The sequence below is a fragment of the Quercus suber genome, unplaced genomic scaffold (genome assembly GCF_002906115.3).
Source record: "Quercus suber isolate HL8 unplaced genomic scaffold, Cork oak 2.0 scaffold_166, whole genome shotgun sequence".
Classification (NCBI taxonomy): domain Eukaryota; kingdom Viridiplantae; phylum Streptophyta; class Magnoliopsida; order Fagales; family Fagaceae; genus Quercus; species Quercus suber.
The window spans coordinates 566,698-584,522 of record NW_027069627.1 but is presented as its reverse complement, the minus strand read 5'-3'; the positions used below and the strand labels follow the sequence as shown (position 1 = coordinate 584,522).

The following is a 17,825-nucleotide window of genomic DNA, read 5'->3' as shown; positions in this document are numbered from 1 at the left end:
ACAAAGGGCAATTGTGCTGGTACAGTTATGAATGTAAGCAAAAGAAAAGCTAGAGGAATGCGACAATAACATACTATTGTCAAACTACTATTAAGCCAATAACATACAGTTGTATTGTTCAAGAGTCATTCCCATACATATACCTAGCACTAGCAAAATGGATGACTCAAGATCGTCCAAAAATAGTACACAGTACATCAAGTTCATGAGGAGTTAGTAATTTATAATAAGATAATATGGTTACAGGACATTATCGTAACAGTTTGGTTTAGACCATTGTCATAGTTAGCAGTAGTACAAGAGTGGTGCATAACAAACACCATCCAATGAACATTATTTGGACCCTTCTTTTTGTCTGCTCTAAGGGGTGGACCTTGTCATGCATGACCCTCAATTCCTCTCGCAATACACATAACTCTTCTTGCAGTAGCTGGAAATCCTCCGCATATGACAATGGGGTCTTCAAGGAAATACACCATTGAAAAAACCCACATTTTTCCTTTGGGCAGCATTGAAATAACCTGTACCGGTTATCATTTCGTTTATCCGAAATCCTCACGCTTGCTCTCAAGCCACAGAAACAGTTGCAATTTCGGAACCGAAGGCCATCGTCAATATCCTCATGCATTGTGTCCGACATCTGCGAGAAGAAGCCATAAACCTACTCACTTACACATTACTGTTTTGATACAGCTATCATTTCGTGCAACAAAAACATAGCAACATATCCAAGTAGACCCTCATATGGCTATGCAATTTCCTATAACTGTTTTCTACTTTCGGTGCAAGAGTAATGCAAACTGTCAAATTTTTTTATTACAGAACCATCATTGACAGAACCAGAACAGACTATTATTATAGATTTTTGGAGATATTTGCAAATCAAAATAATGTCACAATAATAACATCTATGAATAATTAGTAAAGCATGGAAAAGGTTCAAATCATAAGTTTGTAAATTGCACCTCACAATCCAATTGCATCCCATAAGGGGTTATTTATCAGACATAAGATTAGGAAATCAGGACAAAACCAGCATACTCTAGATTCCTCCATATATATGCACATTACATAGTTCTCTTAGTTATGCAAGTGGCAAAAAATATGCTAGTTCAAGTTAAATGGTTGCAGACTTCACAAATTAATTCATCTAGTGGTGTCCGAAATGGAATGTGTCTGTTGCCTTCCTGAGTCAGTGTGCATCATACAAGATTTAGCAAGAAAAGTAATTTCTGTCTAGGTGGTAAAAAAGCTGGCAGTCAAAAATTAGTTCCTGTTTCTCAATTTACACAATTTCATCTAAGCTACTTTCATCTAAGCTGGTCAGGTTAGAATCTGAAAAAAAAAAATCGTTACTGCATCGTCTTCAAATTATTGTCCTTAGCAAAATAATGTTCATTTTAATAGAAACTAAAAGGTTCAATAACTATGATGTACGACACATTATTAACTGGTAAGTTAGCATAACAATAGCAGAATAGGAGCATTAGAAAGTTAAACATAATTCAAGCTTAAAATCAAATAATAATGCAGAAAATATAACATTGATCAATAATGTTGTTAGACCAATATTGAATTTTCCTCAATTAGAGAGAGAGAGAGAGACAAGAACCTTTCTGTTCATTTCTGTAATTGAGGAATTGGCCTGAACAGCACCACATTATATCCATCATATCCAAATTGAATTCAACGAAATTCAGTCAAACCGACGACCGAAATCATCAAATTCACCTAGCTAAAATTCATGAATAATTAAACTAAACCCAATCAAGTAAAAGTAATAGTAAAAATTCACTAACGAGGTTCAGTCAAACCAACCACAAAATCATCAAATTCACCAAGCTTAAATTCATGAATATTTAACTAAACCCAATCAACTAAAAATAACAGTAAAAAATCACTAACGAAATTCAGTCAAACCGACCACAAAATCATCATATTCACAAAGCTTAAATTCATGAATAATTAAACTAACCCCAATCAACTAAAAAAAACAGTAAAATGAAGCTAATAATCGGCTTTCTCGGCAACCACACATAGTGTTAGGAAAAAGGACAAATCGAATGGGTTGTAAATCAAACATTGTTTCAACAGAAAAAGCTTTAGAGAATGTACCTAAAAGATTTCGAGAATGGAGGGCGTGTATGTTTGGATTGTAAATCAAATATTGTCTCAACAGCTAACAAAGAACAGAGAAATTGGGGGTTTTTCCCGATTGGTGAGCAAAACAAAAAAAAAAAAAAATTGGGTCTTGGAGCGTTGACAGTGGAGACGAGATCTGAGGAATGTCAAGCCCAGCCGTGGATCTTCTTCGGCGTCGATGGAGATCAGGACTGCGTGGGTTTCTGCTCTCAGAGAGAGAACGGCTGAAGAAGGAAAGAGAGCTCTAACTTGTATTTGATGGACGTTCTCTCTCTTGATTAAAAAAATGATATTAAGTACTGTGGTCAGCTTTTTTTATCACTTAAAACACAACTACCAAACACATATTTTATATTTTTTGAGCACTGAAATATATTGTTTAAACTTTGATACCAAACACATTTTTATTTTTATTTACACTGAAAATACGTTTTTCAACAACACTTTTTAAACTACAATTTTCACATTGTTTTAAACAACAATTTTTAAAAACTAGGACCAAACGGGCCCTAACAAATGCGCTGACGCATTGGCTAGACTAGGCACTTTACTTGATAATGAATTCGTTGTATTCAACAGTCCGCCTGTGGACTTATTTTGCTGCTTGGAGGCTGATGCCATTGGCAGGGCTGTTAACAGGGTGTGTCCTGTTCCTTTTCCTGCTGTTTAGTGTTTTATAAATTTCCATTTATACCAAAAAAAAAAAAAAAAAAGTATAGACTGTATAGTGATACAACTTTTTCCAAGTTTGGGTCAGACAAAAGCTTTTACCAAGTCTCATTTGCCACGGACTTCGGCTACTGTATTGGGTAGTGTTTTGGGCCTGTTTACAATCTTAGCTGCTTCCCTCAATGCTGGTTGTACTGATAGAATATAGATTGACAATTTGACAGGTAAAATAAGGATTCCACCACTGTTGAATTCCATGAGCTCCTTTAAAATCTGAGATTTGACCCTTGTTAATAGTGAGATATATATGCAGAAGGAATTAGATGTACTGCTTGTGCTTCTGAACCTGAATTCAATTACAACACATTTAAAATTAGACTCAGTCTCTATCAAACTTGTGCAGCAAAGCCAGCCTAAACTGTACTTTCTCCAAGTTTCTGCCGGTCAGAATCAATAAAATCTTTTCAATTATAAGAACCTGTGTTATAGCATACAGAACCATAAACAAAAAGAAATGCTAAAATGATGAAGCTGCTGAGAGAAAAAAAAAAAAAAAATTGAGATGCCAAAGTAACCCAAGCAAGTTGATCTAAAAAGTGATAATCTGCTTCCCTACGATTTAAAACATATATATACTGACATGCATATATGTCAGTTAGATCTGCTACTTGATTAAGTGCTGCAAAAAACTCAGGCAGATATAATAACTGAAAGCAGCACACATTACACTCCACAAATACCGCCGAGCTTAGTAACGTAAGCTTGTAACCGAGTTAGGGGCATTAAAAGCTTGTAACCGAATTAGGGGCATTAAAGTGGTTGAATGTATGTTGAGATTAGCTAGATGAGATTGAAGCTGCTGAGAGAAAAAAAAAAAAAAAATTGAGATGCCAAAGTAACCCAAGCAAGTTGATCTAAAAAGTGATAATCTGCTTCCCTACGATTTAAAACATATATATACTGACATGCATATATGTCAGTTAGATCTGCTACTTGATTAAGTGCTGCAAAAAACTCAGGCAGATATAATAACTGAAAGCAGCACACATTACACTCCACAAATACCGCCGAGCTTAGTAACGTAAGCTTGTAACCGAGTTAGGGGCATTAAAAGCTTGTAACCGAATTAGGGGCATTAAAGTGGTTGAATGTATGTTGAGATTAGCTAGATGAGATGTGCTTAGTAGTTTGATTTGTCTACCATGTAGCAAATATTCAGCACGCCCCTTGCCTTTAGGTTAAGGGGCACCCCCATCCTCAATGGATGGGTAGCCCACTTCTCAAATTCAAAGATTAAGATATTGGGATTGGGAATTCCCCACAAATTAACACTCCACAAATGAATGTAATTCCATCTTCAACATTAAATAAACATGTTTAAAGATATCCAACATTGTTCTAGTACAAAGCTGCACGCCATCCCACTAAACCACACACCAAAGAGCACAAAAATATGATTCTAGTGGTGGGAGTAGTAATTAAGCATAACGCATAAACAAAATATACAAAAGATGCAACCCACATAAACATAATGCAGTCCAAACCTGCCCCTACATTTTACCACTAACCCAATCCATCCAACCCCTTCTCTTGTCCGGCGTCATCAAAATGAAAGCGGACCTAGATTCGGGATTAACGAGTTCCTCAATGACCTTGAAGAGGGTCAAATCGTCTATGTCTTCAATAGAGTTAAGAATATTGACTGCCTTGGCCATTGAGAACATATCACCCTCCCAAATGGACTCAACGGTTTCGTCGCTTAGATCGTGATCTGAATCATCTTCGGACATGACTGAATCTCAACTATATGGGCAACTGATAATGTAAAAGAAACTAATAAGTAGTAAAAAAAAAAAAAAAGTAGAAGAACAGCCAAATATTGGCACCATAAATGTCAGCATAGCTGACATTAAAAAAAAAAAAATTTTTAAAAAAACTACATTTATTCTCATTTTTATTCAGGTCCGAGTGCCTTAAAAAAAAAGAGTACACATGTTACTGATTAATTTTTAATTACATAAGTTTTGTTTTAGAACGAAAAATTTAGGTAGAAGGGAAAACTTGAGTAACCAAAAGCATGAAAGAACAGGGAGAATAATAAAAACAATTAGAATGTCTAGTGGGTTTTGTTTTTTTGTTTACAGTAATAAAGAAGTGGCTGCCAATTAGGGATTAAAGAAAAAGTAGAGAGCTAAGTAGAATTAATAGAAGAAGATGGAGGCAACTGTGAACAACTTACAGGCGAAGGAACTCGTTTGGGTGAGTAGGGCAGTATTATAGTGGATGTGGAGGCTGTGTCTGCCCAAGTCCATATATAGCCTAAGCCTAAGATGCTCGATTTATTTGATTTGAGATAAAGTGGATCAGATAATGAAATAAAGCTGCTGCTCCTGTTTCAAAAAATCTCGCCGATCTTCGTTGGGAAGCAACCCCGTACTTGGTCAAGCTTAGCACTGTGGGCGTTGGTGGATGGCACCGTACGAAGTGAGATGAATTTTGTTCAGTGGAGGGAGGTGGGAAGTAATTGCAGGATTTATGAGGGGAAGCTGGGAGTTGAGTAATTGCAGCACAGTGAAAATTTCTATTTTTCTACGAAAATCACACTGATCAACATTTTTTTTTTTTTTTGTTTTTGTTTTTTAATCTTGAAAACTGATACTTGTAGTAGCTCTCTAAAAGGGCTTAGCTTATTTTTTAGTTTTTTATTTTTATTGAAACCTCTTTTTTTGTTTTAACTAAAAATTGTAATATCAGAAGTTAATATTTACGGTTATTTGTTATTGTATATTTAAAATAAAAAAATATATTTAATTAAAAAAGTATTGCAGGTATGTCAAATTCTCCTAAAATTAGTATTTAGAACCTGTTTAGTTATGTTGTTTAAACAACAATTTTTCGTTGTTTAAACATCACAATACGTATTTCCACAATAATTTTTTACTTACACATATTTTCACAATACTTAAACAACATTACCAAACAAAAACATCATATTTTGAGTAACATAACTCAAACACTCTTAACAAAAACTTGTCTAGCATGTTTTGTTGAAACAACAGTTTTCATCTTTTGGAATAACCATACATTTGTAAAATTTAATTGGGTTACGTAAGCATATATAGAGCTGTCTATAATCTATTATACATCAAAGTAGGAGAATTAAAGATTGAAACGATGAAAAAAACCATTTTACTGTTTAATAGTAGAGACTGGAGACAAAATAGAAAGTAAGAAAAAGGAGACTATTTTTTTTATATATATTAATTAATAAATTATTAATTAGAACCAAAGCAATCCTCATATCATTATTTTTATTTTTAATAATTTGATAATTACATAGAAAAGGGATATGCATCTTAAATGTTTTCGTTAAAAATACTAGAATGTGCTGACCATTTTAGCTACTATTATAATATTATATGATTTTTAGATTTATTTTGTTTCTTTTTTCATTTAAAATAAATTAATTTTATGATTCATATTAAATATTATAAATTTAAAAGTGTTTTACATCATTTAAAATGACATTGACATAATACTTTGCAGTTAGTACACTATTATGATTCATGAAATCAAAAGTTAACCTTCAAAATTGAGCCTGTACACTTCAGCAACAGAAAACTCATACTGCCTAGTTTTCTACTTAGTTGATAGTATCCGTTTTTTAGGTTTCTCAAACAGCCCGTTGAAATACCCAATGGAAGCTTATCCAATGACAAAGTGAAACCTGATGACAAAACTTGCTGTCTCTAGCAAACCTTGTCTTATGACAAGTCAAATTTGGCTTTTTTGTTAGTCCTACATGTGACGAAGGATAATAAATTAATTGATAATGGGACAGAAATTAACTTAAGCTTAAAAGCTCCAATGGGACATATGTGTCACTTTTCCACAACATTAATAGACAAAATCCACGTCCTATAATAATAATAATAATAATAATAACCATCAATGTCCTATACGTGAGGAAGTATATCTTGTTTTAGGTATATGCTCCCTCTTTCTTATAAGTTGATGGATCCATCCATCAACTGTGAAGGGGAATAAACATACATCCAAAATAGGGTGTATTTTTTCCGAGATTAGAGTGTTAATGAATTTCTTTCTCTTTCAATTGCAATAATTATAGTTCACATATTGACAACTCTTTGTTTTTGTTTTTGTATTTTAACAAAATAAGTTATATAAAAAGTATGTGTATATAACAAAAGTCAATATTATAATTTTCAGGATAAATATGGCTATATGTAAAAAGAATAAATTACATTGTAAACTATTTTTGGGTGACATATTAAATCATATAATTTTGTTAAGTTTAAATCAAATCACGAACTTTTAAAATTATATCAATTTAAACTCTAGACTTCTAGACTTTTTGGACCACCAGAAAATTAAAAATAGTATTTCTGCTTAATTAGGCTGGGATCTACCTTATGCTTTGATTTCTTTAGGCTAGTCATGCAATGACAAGCTCAGCAAACCTTAGCAATACAGGGATGAGTGATGATGATAGACAATTTACTAGAGATGTGAATATGTGATGCATTACATGCATACGTGGGCAATCTAGTAATGTTACATTACGAATAACGAAACCACTTACTCCAAATCTGCATGGAGACTGATCTGTTCGATGACATAAGGACTCTACGCAAGGATGTGGGTTAGATGACATGCAAATGGTGCAGTCCATGGTATTACGAAATGGGCTTTATCAAGATGCATTTATGGAATATCGTTTTTGCGGGCCTTTCCTCCATGGGTTGTACAGGGCCTACGGGTATTGTAAAAGGAAAAATTGTATCTCTTATCTCTTTTATTTGAGTAATTAAGGCCCGTTTGGTAATAATATTTAAATAACAAAAATTATTGTTTAAATACTACAATATGTATTTTTACACATTTTTTTACTCACACGTATTTTCATAAAACTTAAACAATATTACTGAAAATCTCTTACCAAACAGGCTCTAAAACTTTGTTATTCTAGCAAGGGTAAACAATAATAAAGAAACAACAAGAAGGTCGACCTTTTCTTGAGAACCCCCATCCTAAAAAAAGAAAGCTATAAAAAATTCTGCACCTATGAAAGCCCAAAATAGACTTTTGAGATGGCAAAATGTTAAAACTTGCTATGTATTCATTTAGTGTCCGTTTGGTATGATTTATTTTTCCAATTTATTTTACTATTTGGCTTATTTTTGATACTATTCATGAGTCTCACTGCACTTTTTTGATACTATTCATGGATCTTACTGTACTATTTTAGTTAACTTTTACTTTTATCTACAGTACTTTCAGCAAAAAGTTTTCAGTTTTAGCAAAATAAGCAGATTCCAAACAAACTCTTAATGTTAAAAAATAAAAGATATCTCAAATCATGATTGGTGGAGTATAAAGTGTAACACAAAAAGTTATACCAATTATAGTTGGGTCCAAGTTAATTATACTAGGTATAACTTTAAGCAAAGTTATACAAATTAATAACTTTTTTAATTTTTTGAGATTGTTTCAACCTATGACGTCCACAATTGATAATAGCTCTTTATCATTAGACTAAAACTCCAATCGGTTTTGGTGTAGGTGGGAATTGAACTCCAAATTTCTAATTATTCAACCATAAGAGACTATACCAGTTGAGCTAATCATTAAAAAAAAAAAACTTTATATTAAATTAATACTTAGAAAATCCTACGTTGGATTATATGCTACTTATATTCTTAACATGCATGCCAAATTTGGTGCAAATATGATTTTATTTACTATTTGATTTATAAATTCATGTTTTATGCATAGTTTTAAAATTCTTTTCTTTTCTTTTTTTTGAAATTTAAACATTTAATGGATGACATAGAGAATATATAATCTAACTATATTGGATTTCCAAAATTTTAATCCATAACAATTTCTTAGCTAATATAATATTACTTAAAGTTGCAAAATTGTGTAATTTGAACCATAACAAATATTTGAACAAGTAGAGAATAATGACATTTCCATTACTAGAGAAATCAAAACACAAGTCTATCCTAATAAGGGGGTAATTATTCAGTACTCCTAAAGTACCATAAATGCGTACTCTCCCATTTCTCATAAGTATAGGTCTCACTAATTAAATTTTTGGTGAGATTTACAATTTACGTGAGAGGGAAAAGTATGTATTTATGATACTCCTGCCTTTCGGAGTTTCAATAATTTTCTCCCAATAAGGGGCATTTATAAATTATAACCAAACAAAATTCATTACAACAAAATTGTCTAAGTTGCATTAAAATAACCCAATATTAACATGTGGTCACTATCCACTATTGGGTTTATCAAATAACTCAGTGAAATACTAAAATACACTCCAACCAATGCAAGGTTTTATTGAATACGCAAATTACTATGCTAGCCCACAAAATAAGAAAATTTCGAATGTTGCCAAGACCCACTCTCTCTCTCTCTCTCTCTCTCTCTCTCTCTCTCTCTCTCTCTCTCTCTCTCTCTCTCTCGTAGTGTTTGTACTTATAACACGTAGATTCACAGGCAAAACATTTCCACCACTGTTGAAGTTCATGAAATGTTCTAAAATGTTGACCCTTATCATCATCTAGGAATTGACCCCCATTAATGATCAGATATGCTGAAGGAATTGACCCCTATTAATGATCAGATATGCTGAAGGAAGGAGATGCAGTGGTTCTAAACAGGAAACCTTTGCAGCCAAACTTGAGCATAGACTCTTTATGGACTTCTGTTTTTTCGTTTATACCCCCTTAAACCAACTTGTTTAACCTAATATATTAACCAAGTGATTACTTAGATTAATTATTCAGATTTAGGTTAAATACAAATAAATCATATAATGCAAAGTAGTAGAAAGTAAATAACATTACGATATGATGACTTAGGAAAACTGATGAAATGAACTGTTTTAAGGTAAAAACTTGGGAAGGATTTGACCTAACTATCTTCAAGGTAAAGTAAATCAACTATAGAAAATTGAAGATTTTACAATCAAATTTAACCTTAAATCTATTGCTACCACCAGTAGTAACTTACTGATAAGACCACGTGCAAATTCCGAATCCACAGACTCCTTCTTTTCTTGGATTTACAGTAACACAAGCACCCTTGCTTATGACTTTGAGATTCCACTCAAAAATTTCATATCACCATCAGTAATGATCTTGATGCAGCAACTATGTTCTACCAACTCTTGATTGTAAATCTTGCTCCGGTACATTATTGTGTAATTAGAAGGTACAAAATCTTTTAAATCTCACAAAAAGTAATACACAAGTCTCTTAAAAAATGAAAAACGTAGCTAGTGTTTCTCTTTTATATGTAGAGAAGTTGGAATGAAACTCTAAACGTTTTTGCGAGCTTAGGCATGATTTAAAAATCTACAGAATTTCTGTGCCTGCGATTTTCGATCGGTTAAGTCTAATTCTCGATCGGTCAAGCTTGACAGAAATTTTCTTCATTTTTTTGCAATCAACTGAACTTGAAACTTGAAATCAATACTTTTAAGCATTGCCTAATATCAAGATTAGACATGTTTTGTTCTCGGTTTGCTAACACAATAAAAACGTGATTCTAAACATTTAAACCTAAATCTTTAAAATCTAACAACTTTTTTGTTGCAAGCCTCTCAATTATTCTAAGTCCAAGCTCCTCCATCTTCTTCCTGTCTGTAAAATATCCAATGTATTCGAAACAAATAGGATCAGCTGGGTTCACAAAAATGTTAGGAACCCATGGAGATAGCTTCACAAAAGGGTCATGTGCTTGGGCATCATTTAAAGCAATGCTGAGGCCCGTGAGGGCTATCTTGAAAACACTCTTTGAAAAGCGGAGTCCAAACTTCAGCCCTTCATTCTTGATCGCACCCTCTATGGGGAATGAATAGAATGGAGGGTTAAAAAGATAAGCTTTGTTAGAAGTATTGGTTAAATGATTAAATTTACCATATCCCAAAAGCTTAAGCTTTTGGGACAATCGGTAATTTAACATGGTATCAGAGCCAAGGTCATAGGTTCGAGTCGTTGGAGCTGCATTGTGAGGGAGGGATTGTGAGGGATTTCACAATTTGCTCCAATATCAATGGGCTTGGTCTGCGATCGAATGCTATAAAAGCTTTGTGCCCCCTCATCCTTCACCAATTGGTCGTTGGATGGATCGATCCTTGTCTCCTCCATTCTACCTCCCATTTAAATTCCCACGTGTTGGGCCTCACCTATTAAAAGGTAGTTTCGGCCCACACGTGAGGGGGAGTGTTAGAAGTATTGGTTAAATAATTAAATTTACCATATCTCAACAGCTTAAGCTTTTGGGACAATCGGTAATTTAACAAGCTTCAAGAAATAATTTTTCTTGGTCATGTTCTTTCCTGCAAGCAATGCCATAGCTGACCCTAGAGAATATCCAGCGCCAGCCACACATTTGCACCTTTACACAAATCAACAACACAATCCATTGCAACTTCAAAGCATGGAGTCTTGTGAAGTTTGTTAAAGAAGCACCGTAAGTTTAAGTTGATGTCACGTAACACGGTGTCTCGCTCGATGATTGTGCCGCGAAAGGTAATATGGAATCCGCGGCACAATGATCGAGCTAGACAATATGGAATCCTTATGCCCAATGGACTGGCCATCATGGTCGATGAGCTTGTCTTTTAATTTGAAATCGAAGGATTAGCCCAAGATGGAGCAAGAGCCTGAGATTCATGGCGGTGTTGCTGGCGGTCACGTTCAAGAATGTATACTCTTTTCACCAAGCTGGCGAGAACCGATCTTCTGTGATCCATGTTGTTCCTGCGCGCATGGAGAACATTGTAATATATATAGTGAAGTTTACTTGTTAATAAGCCACACGATATATCAACTAGTTAGGACAAAACATATTACATTAGACGATAACAAACACCTTTGAGATATGATGCACCTGGTATAACCAATCTATTCAATGGGACATGTGCCCCCCTTATTTTTTCATGGGCCAAAATGCCAGTGAGTTATGTAATAATACACCAGAATTTAACATCAACCCAGCAAAATATGATCAAATTCTTGCTTAGAAATGGACATAATCTTTGTCAAGCCAGAAAGTCTTCAACCACAATATTTGACATACATTTTTGAACAACTATTCTATGTGGTTGATTATGATCAAAAGAGAGTTTTAAATGGTCAAAGTGAACATCTTATTCTTTGGATGCATTAGAATTCACTTGCAGTTTTTTTTTTTTTTTTTTTTTTGGGTTGGAAAATAATTATCACATACTAGCTATTGTACAATTATCGTATGCATACTATCACGTTGGTTGAAATCATGTTTTGAAAACATAATTTTGGTTATAATTGTGAAATTAAGTTTTCAAAACACGATTTCACAACAAGTATTTATACAATGTGTAATAAAAAATGTGTAACAAGATTTAGCATTTTTTGTTGAATAGAATTCCGTAGCAGTTGATTACACCCTGTTAGTGAAGTATTCGTTAACGGTCTTACCAGTCAACAACCGTGAGACGCACTGGCCATGAAAGGCTGAAATTTTGACTCTCAAACGACATTATCCTTTGTTGAGATTTCTAGCCGCAAAAATTTAGACAAAATCATAATGTCTCACGACACTCAAATAGAATACACAAAAAAGTTCTCAATTAATAAAAGTGAAGTTTATTGATATTAATTACACACACTACTCTTGCTTTCTCACGCTACGCATACTAGCTAGGTACAGACCACTCTTACTTTCTTATTATTTCAGTAACGCTTGCTTGGTTCTTCTACAATCAATGATAGCCTTTATATAAAACACATAAAAGAACAAACTATACTACAATCCAAAAACAAAAAGACGGGCGTAGGCAGGATTTTTTTTAAGGGGGAATTACATGTTCATACATTAGTCATAACTCATACATGTATTATATAAAAAATGATCATTGAAATAAATAATATTTCTAAACCTTTGTAAGTACTTCAAATTCTGGGTCAAGCAACCTGCTGGTTATTTGGATTTGGTTAAGGCAGTGTTGTGTGTAGAGATGTCAAGGGTGTGCTAATTTTTCAAGTTTATAAAACAAGGAGGAAATTCAACAAGAGTCAGGTTGGTAATCTTGCTGAGAGAGTTTGGATTTTGTAAAGCGAAATTGGAGTTGTAGGCCAAATTTTCACTGAGGGTGAGAAATGCCAGGAATGCTGTCAAATGCTATTTATAATGATGAGAAGTATAAAGTGGAGGATTGGTTTCTAGTTTCCAAATCAAACGCCTTCAAATTAATTGACTTGACTTTTGCATCCAAGTCCAACTTCGAAGTTCGAACTTCCATGGATATTAATTTTGCAATTTGCTAATTGAATATTAATATAACCACGACATTGCAAATCGCATGTGGGAACTAAAGTGATAAAGGATAATTAGAATATAATAAAGGATAATGTTACCCCAAAATGCACTTAGAGTAATTGTTAATAAACCACTTTAAGAAAGTGTTGACATCATTTTTATAAAAAATATAAATAATTAAAAAAATTAATTAACCCTTGTTTCCTATAAAATATTTCTTAAATTAATACACACTTCTCCTTATTATAAGACTGGAATATTGCTAGTTGACTATTAAAAAAAAAAAAACATTCATGATATTGAGACTGCACATGTGATGTGACAATCAAATTTGTAATTTATTACTATTATGGATAATGATTGGCTATATATATATATATATATATATATAAATAAAGTTCCTCTCCAAACCAGTTTGGAGAGAAACCCTTCAAACTTATTATATATTTTTATATTAAGTGTGAAATTTGAAAATCTAATCGTTTGAGAATCAGAAGCCCAAGCAAACCACTGAGATTAGGCTCGGAGGAAGTAGAGCACAAGATGGGATTCTCAAGTATATGCTGAAGCTGATGGAAGTTTGCAAAGCTCGCGGCTTTGTCTATGGTATCATGCCTAAGAAGGGTAAGCCAGTGATGAAGAGATTGAAGCAAAAGAATTAGAAAGGCAAATGTGGAAGGATCGTATCAAACACAAGAGGCTTAAGGAAAGACCGAAGATTGCAGCCCAACAAGCTACAGGAAAGTAGAAGCCCAAGCAGACTACTGAGATCAGGCTCGGAGAAAGTAGAGCCTAGGATGGGATTCTCAAGTATATGGAAGTTGATGGAAGCTGAATGGAAAAACATTTGTTTTCCAAATATAATTAAATAAATATAATCTCAAGTTTAGATGGGAATTCTACATAGTTAAGAAAGTTTTTGACTCTGTTATAGAAACTGACAAAAAAATTAAGCTTGAGAAGTGCATTTTTTTTTAATATAGCAAAATTACAAATTTGATATCTAACTTCTGCATGTTGTAATACATTTCTCAACGTATTTTATTGACAAGTTTATATTAGTGGTACTTCAAATGAATGTAAGAACAACAATGGAAGAAGATACAAAAAGTACTTTAAAGTTGTCTTTCAATTTATTGGAAATTGATATTTTAGCATTTATTGGATATTTGAGGATGTAAAGGATTGAAATCCTAAGTTTAATTTTAATTTAAGTTTGATTTATATTTTCCATTTCGTAATTTAATGTTTCATATCAAGGATAGGAATCCTAATGTGAAATCAAAGATGAAAAAACAAAGAATTATTTAAATCTTCGTACACAATAGTTTTCCCGTACATCGCACGGGTTAGCGACTAGTTATAAATTAAGATGAAAACATACACAGAAAATAATGTCTGCTAACAGGAAGATATATTTACTAGTAGTGAGATAACTAGCAATGTGGATAGAGTTATATTTTTTTTTCTATATTCCACTCTACCATTTTTTATACCAAACACACATGATAGAAAACTAAAATCGTTTCTGTCCTCGTACTTTTTCATCATCTTAACATTTTTCATCTTTCTAAGTTCTTACCAAATAAAGCTTTTTTTTTCTTTTCTTTTTTATTTTTTTATTTTTTTAATTTATATGAACTTTTAAGATAGAGTTTCTTGATATAATTGTTTGTGATTGGCATAATAAAAGCAAAGTGAAACATACTAAAAAGAGAACATTTTGTCCGGAGCTGGCAGAAAAGGGGTTATTTACGCCACCAATCAGGAGCTGCCACGTCATATATTCAATGAGGTCTCAGTACACTTTATCACACAAGATTGTAGCTTAAATAAAACCAAAATCATCAAACACTTTCTGTTCAGAAGCCCTTACCTGGAGAAACAACACTAGCACCAACGCCTCCTCTGCTCTGACCAACGGAGCTCCGCCGCCTCGACATCATTCTGAGCCGGCGCCCACGCAGCATTTTCAGATGTCAGATTTCACTTTTTTTGTGGGTTGTAGCTAACAACGTCCTTCCTCACCCAAACACAAAACCAAAAAATAAAAGAACACAAGCACAAATTTAAGAAAAGACAGACAACAATTTTTTTTCATAAGCAAAATTACATATTTACAAAAAAAAAAAAAAAAAGACGCTGGACATCAAATTGAAAGTAAAAAAACCCCCCAAAAATATCCAAAAAAAAAAGAAAAAAGAAAAAACAGAAATTGGAAATGATTGGATTTTAATAATTCTTATGATCTAAGAACAAGCATAAGGGTTATCAACGACAAGCGTAGCAACATCCTCATCTCCACTCTTGAAAACCAAGTAACCAACTGTGAGACCAAGCACAATAGCCATGAATAGGGGGCTCCGGCGAACCTCGCGGCGGACCACTTGGATTCGGCGGCCTTTTCGTTGCCTTGTTGCAGCAAAGGGTCCTCAATCTGGGGTTTAGGAGGATTGGAGGCTTTGGCGGCGGAGACGAGGAAACAAGAGAGAAGGGAAAGGGAGTAATTGATCCAAGAACTGGTTGTCCAACCGTTAAACAAGATCGTCACCTGGTTGTCCACGTAGTATTTAGGTGCATGCGCGCCGGCTCAGAACGATGCCGCTGCGGGGAGGAGCTTCGTTGGTTAGAGGAGAGGAGGCGTTGGTGCTGGTGCTATTTCTCTAGGTAAGGGCTTCTAAACAGGAAGTGTTTAATGATTTTGGTTTTATTTGAGCTACAATCCTGTGTGATAAAGTATACTGAGGTCTCATTGAATATATGACATGGTAGCTCCTGATTGGTGGCGTTAATAACCCTTTTTCTACTAGCTCCGGGCAGAACGCTTTCTCTACTAAAAATACTATAAGTTTCACTATATAAGTACTACAAATTGACGTGGCAATGAATGAGATTAATAAATTTCAATAACTTAATAAATGAATATTTTAATTACTTTTTTTGGTTATTGGTGACACAAATTTGTAAAATTTATGTTGTAAATTTTGTAATGCCTCTATTACTCTTGTTAAGTGCACCACTAATTCCTCTTTTACTACCAACCAACTAATGATTTATCATCTCATCATCAAGTCGTGAAATGAGTTGTGTCATTAGACTTGTTCTTTGGCCTAACAAGCTCAGCAATCTTCTCTCTCTCTCCCTCTCTCTTTGGATTTCTCTCTGAATTCCCCCCTCTTTGTTTGTCCCCTGAAAGTCCACTTCTTGAATAAAAAGTTGGGCATTTTTTGCTGGGTTGATGTTAAATTCTGGTGCACTCTTATACCTCACTGGAATTTTGTCCCATCAAAAAATGATGTGCGTACAAGTCCCATAAAATAGTTCGGTTATATCAGATGCATCGCAAAAGTGTTTTTTACTGTGTAATGTAATTTGTTTTTCCTAACTAGTTGATATGTATATGGCTTCTGTTCTTGAATTTTTATTTATTAACAAGCAACCTTCACTACATATTTTTACTATTTTACAATATCCTTATGGGAACAATGTAAATTACAGAAGATTGGTTCTTGCCTGTTTGGTTAATGGAGTGTACATTCTTGAAAGTGACCGCCAGTAGAATCGTGATGAAATAATTGAGGCTCTTGCAACACCTTGGTGGGAATCCTTCCATTTCCAACTACATCACAAGCTCGTAGACAATAATGATTCCATATTCGGTGCCATTTATGAATTCAAATACCCTAATCCTGCTCCAAGCTTTCCACAATATGTTATTGCCTTCCGAGGAACACTCATGAAAAAGGAGATTGTTACGTGGCGGCAAATTAAACTTCAAGTGCTTCTATAACAAACTTCACAAGAGTTCCAGCTTTTAACTTGCAATGGATTGTATTCAGGTTACTATGTCTGGAGGTGCAAGGGTGTGGTTAGCTGGACATTCTCTGGGGTCAGCTATGGCATTGTTTGCTGGAAAGAACATGGCCAAGATGGGTTAATTTCTTGAAACTAATCTTTTTAATCCTCCATTCTTATCTTTCCCCATGGAGGCAGCTATCAAGGATACAATAGTGAAGTTTGTTATCAGCTGTGCAAGCAGTGTTGTCAGTGCAGGCCTGAGTCGTGATGTAAATGGTCGCCAACATCATGAGACTGAAGAACATGAACCTTTTAATGTTCCGCTATCTTCCTGGATTCCTTACCTTTTTGTGAATCCACATGATCCTATTTGTTCAGAATATATTGCATATTTTGAACAGAGGAAGAAGATGAGGGCAAAAAGACTTGGAGGAGTTGATAGGTTTTTAACAAAGAGTTGCATGGATTCAGGCTCAGAACCACTGCATCTCATTCCTTCAGCAGATCTGACCATCAATAGGTGTCAATTGACTAAATTCCAAGGACCCTTTTGTAAGTAAAAAAAATTTAAAAGAGCTCATGGAATTCAACAGTGGTGGAATTATGTTCCCTGTGATTCTCTGCGTTATGAGTATAACACTACAAACTATGTTGAATGAAGAAGCTACGTGTGTAAACAATGCAGCAGTTCAGACTCTAAATATGAGGGGGTAGAATGGAAGAAAGTATCTCATGAGACCAATGTTTCAATAACATGTGGGTTTCATGCATTCAATGACATGTGGGTCCTTACATGCGTGGGACTCACATATCCTTGAGACATTGGTCTCATGAGACCGTCTCATACAAGATTTTTTGCAAAATGGATATTGGCATTG

The 17,825-nt window shown here is 34.1% G+C and overlaps 2 long non-coding RNA genes and 2 pseudogenes across 2 annotated transcripts; 1 reads left to right on the top strand and 3 right to left on the bottom strand.

The window, feature by feature from the left end:
- Positions 1-50: 50 nt before the first annotated feature.
- Positions 51-2,243, bottom strand: LOC136069400 (uncharacterized). Its single transcript, XR_010630633.1, has 2 exons — positions 2,116-2,243; positions 51-640 (listed from the first exon to the last, which is right to left on the bottom strand). It is a non-coding gene; the product is annotated as an uncharacterized LOC136069400 (long non-coding RNA).
- Positions 2,244-4,151: 1,908 nt separating this feature from the next.
- LOC112017992 (uncharacterized) lies at positions 4,152-5,574 on the bottom strand. The gene is made up of 2 exons (XR_002883576.2): positions 5,051-5,574; positions 4,152-4,626 (listed from the first exon to the last, which is right to left on the bottom strand). It is a non-coding gene; the product is annotated as an uncharacterized LOC112017992 (long non-coding RNA).
- A 4,818-nt stretch (positions 5,575-10,392) lies between these two features.
- LOC112017950 (GDSL esterase/lipase At4g10955-like) lies at positions 10,393-12,370 on the bottom strand (annotated as a pseudogene).
- Positions 12,371-16,549: 4,179 nt separating this feature from the next.
- On the top strand, positions 16,550-17,507 carry LOC136069389 (GDSL esterase/lipase At4g10955-like; annotated as a pseudogene).
- Positions 17,508-17,825: the final 318 nt, after the last annotated feature.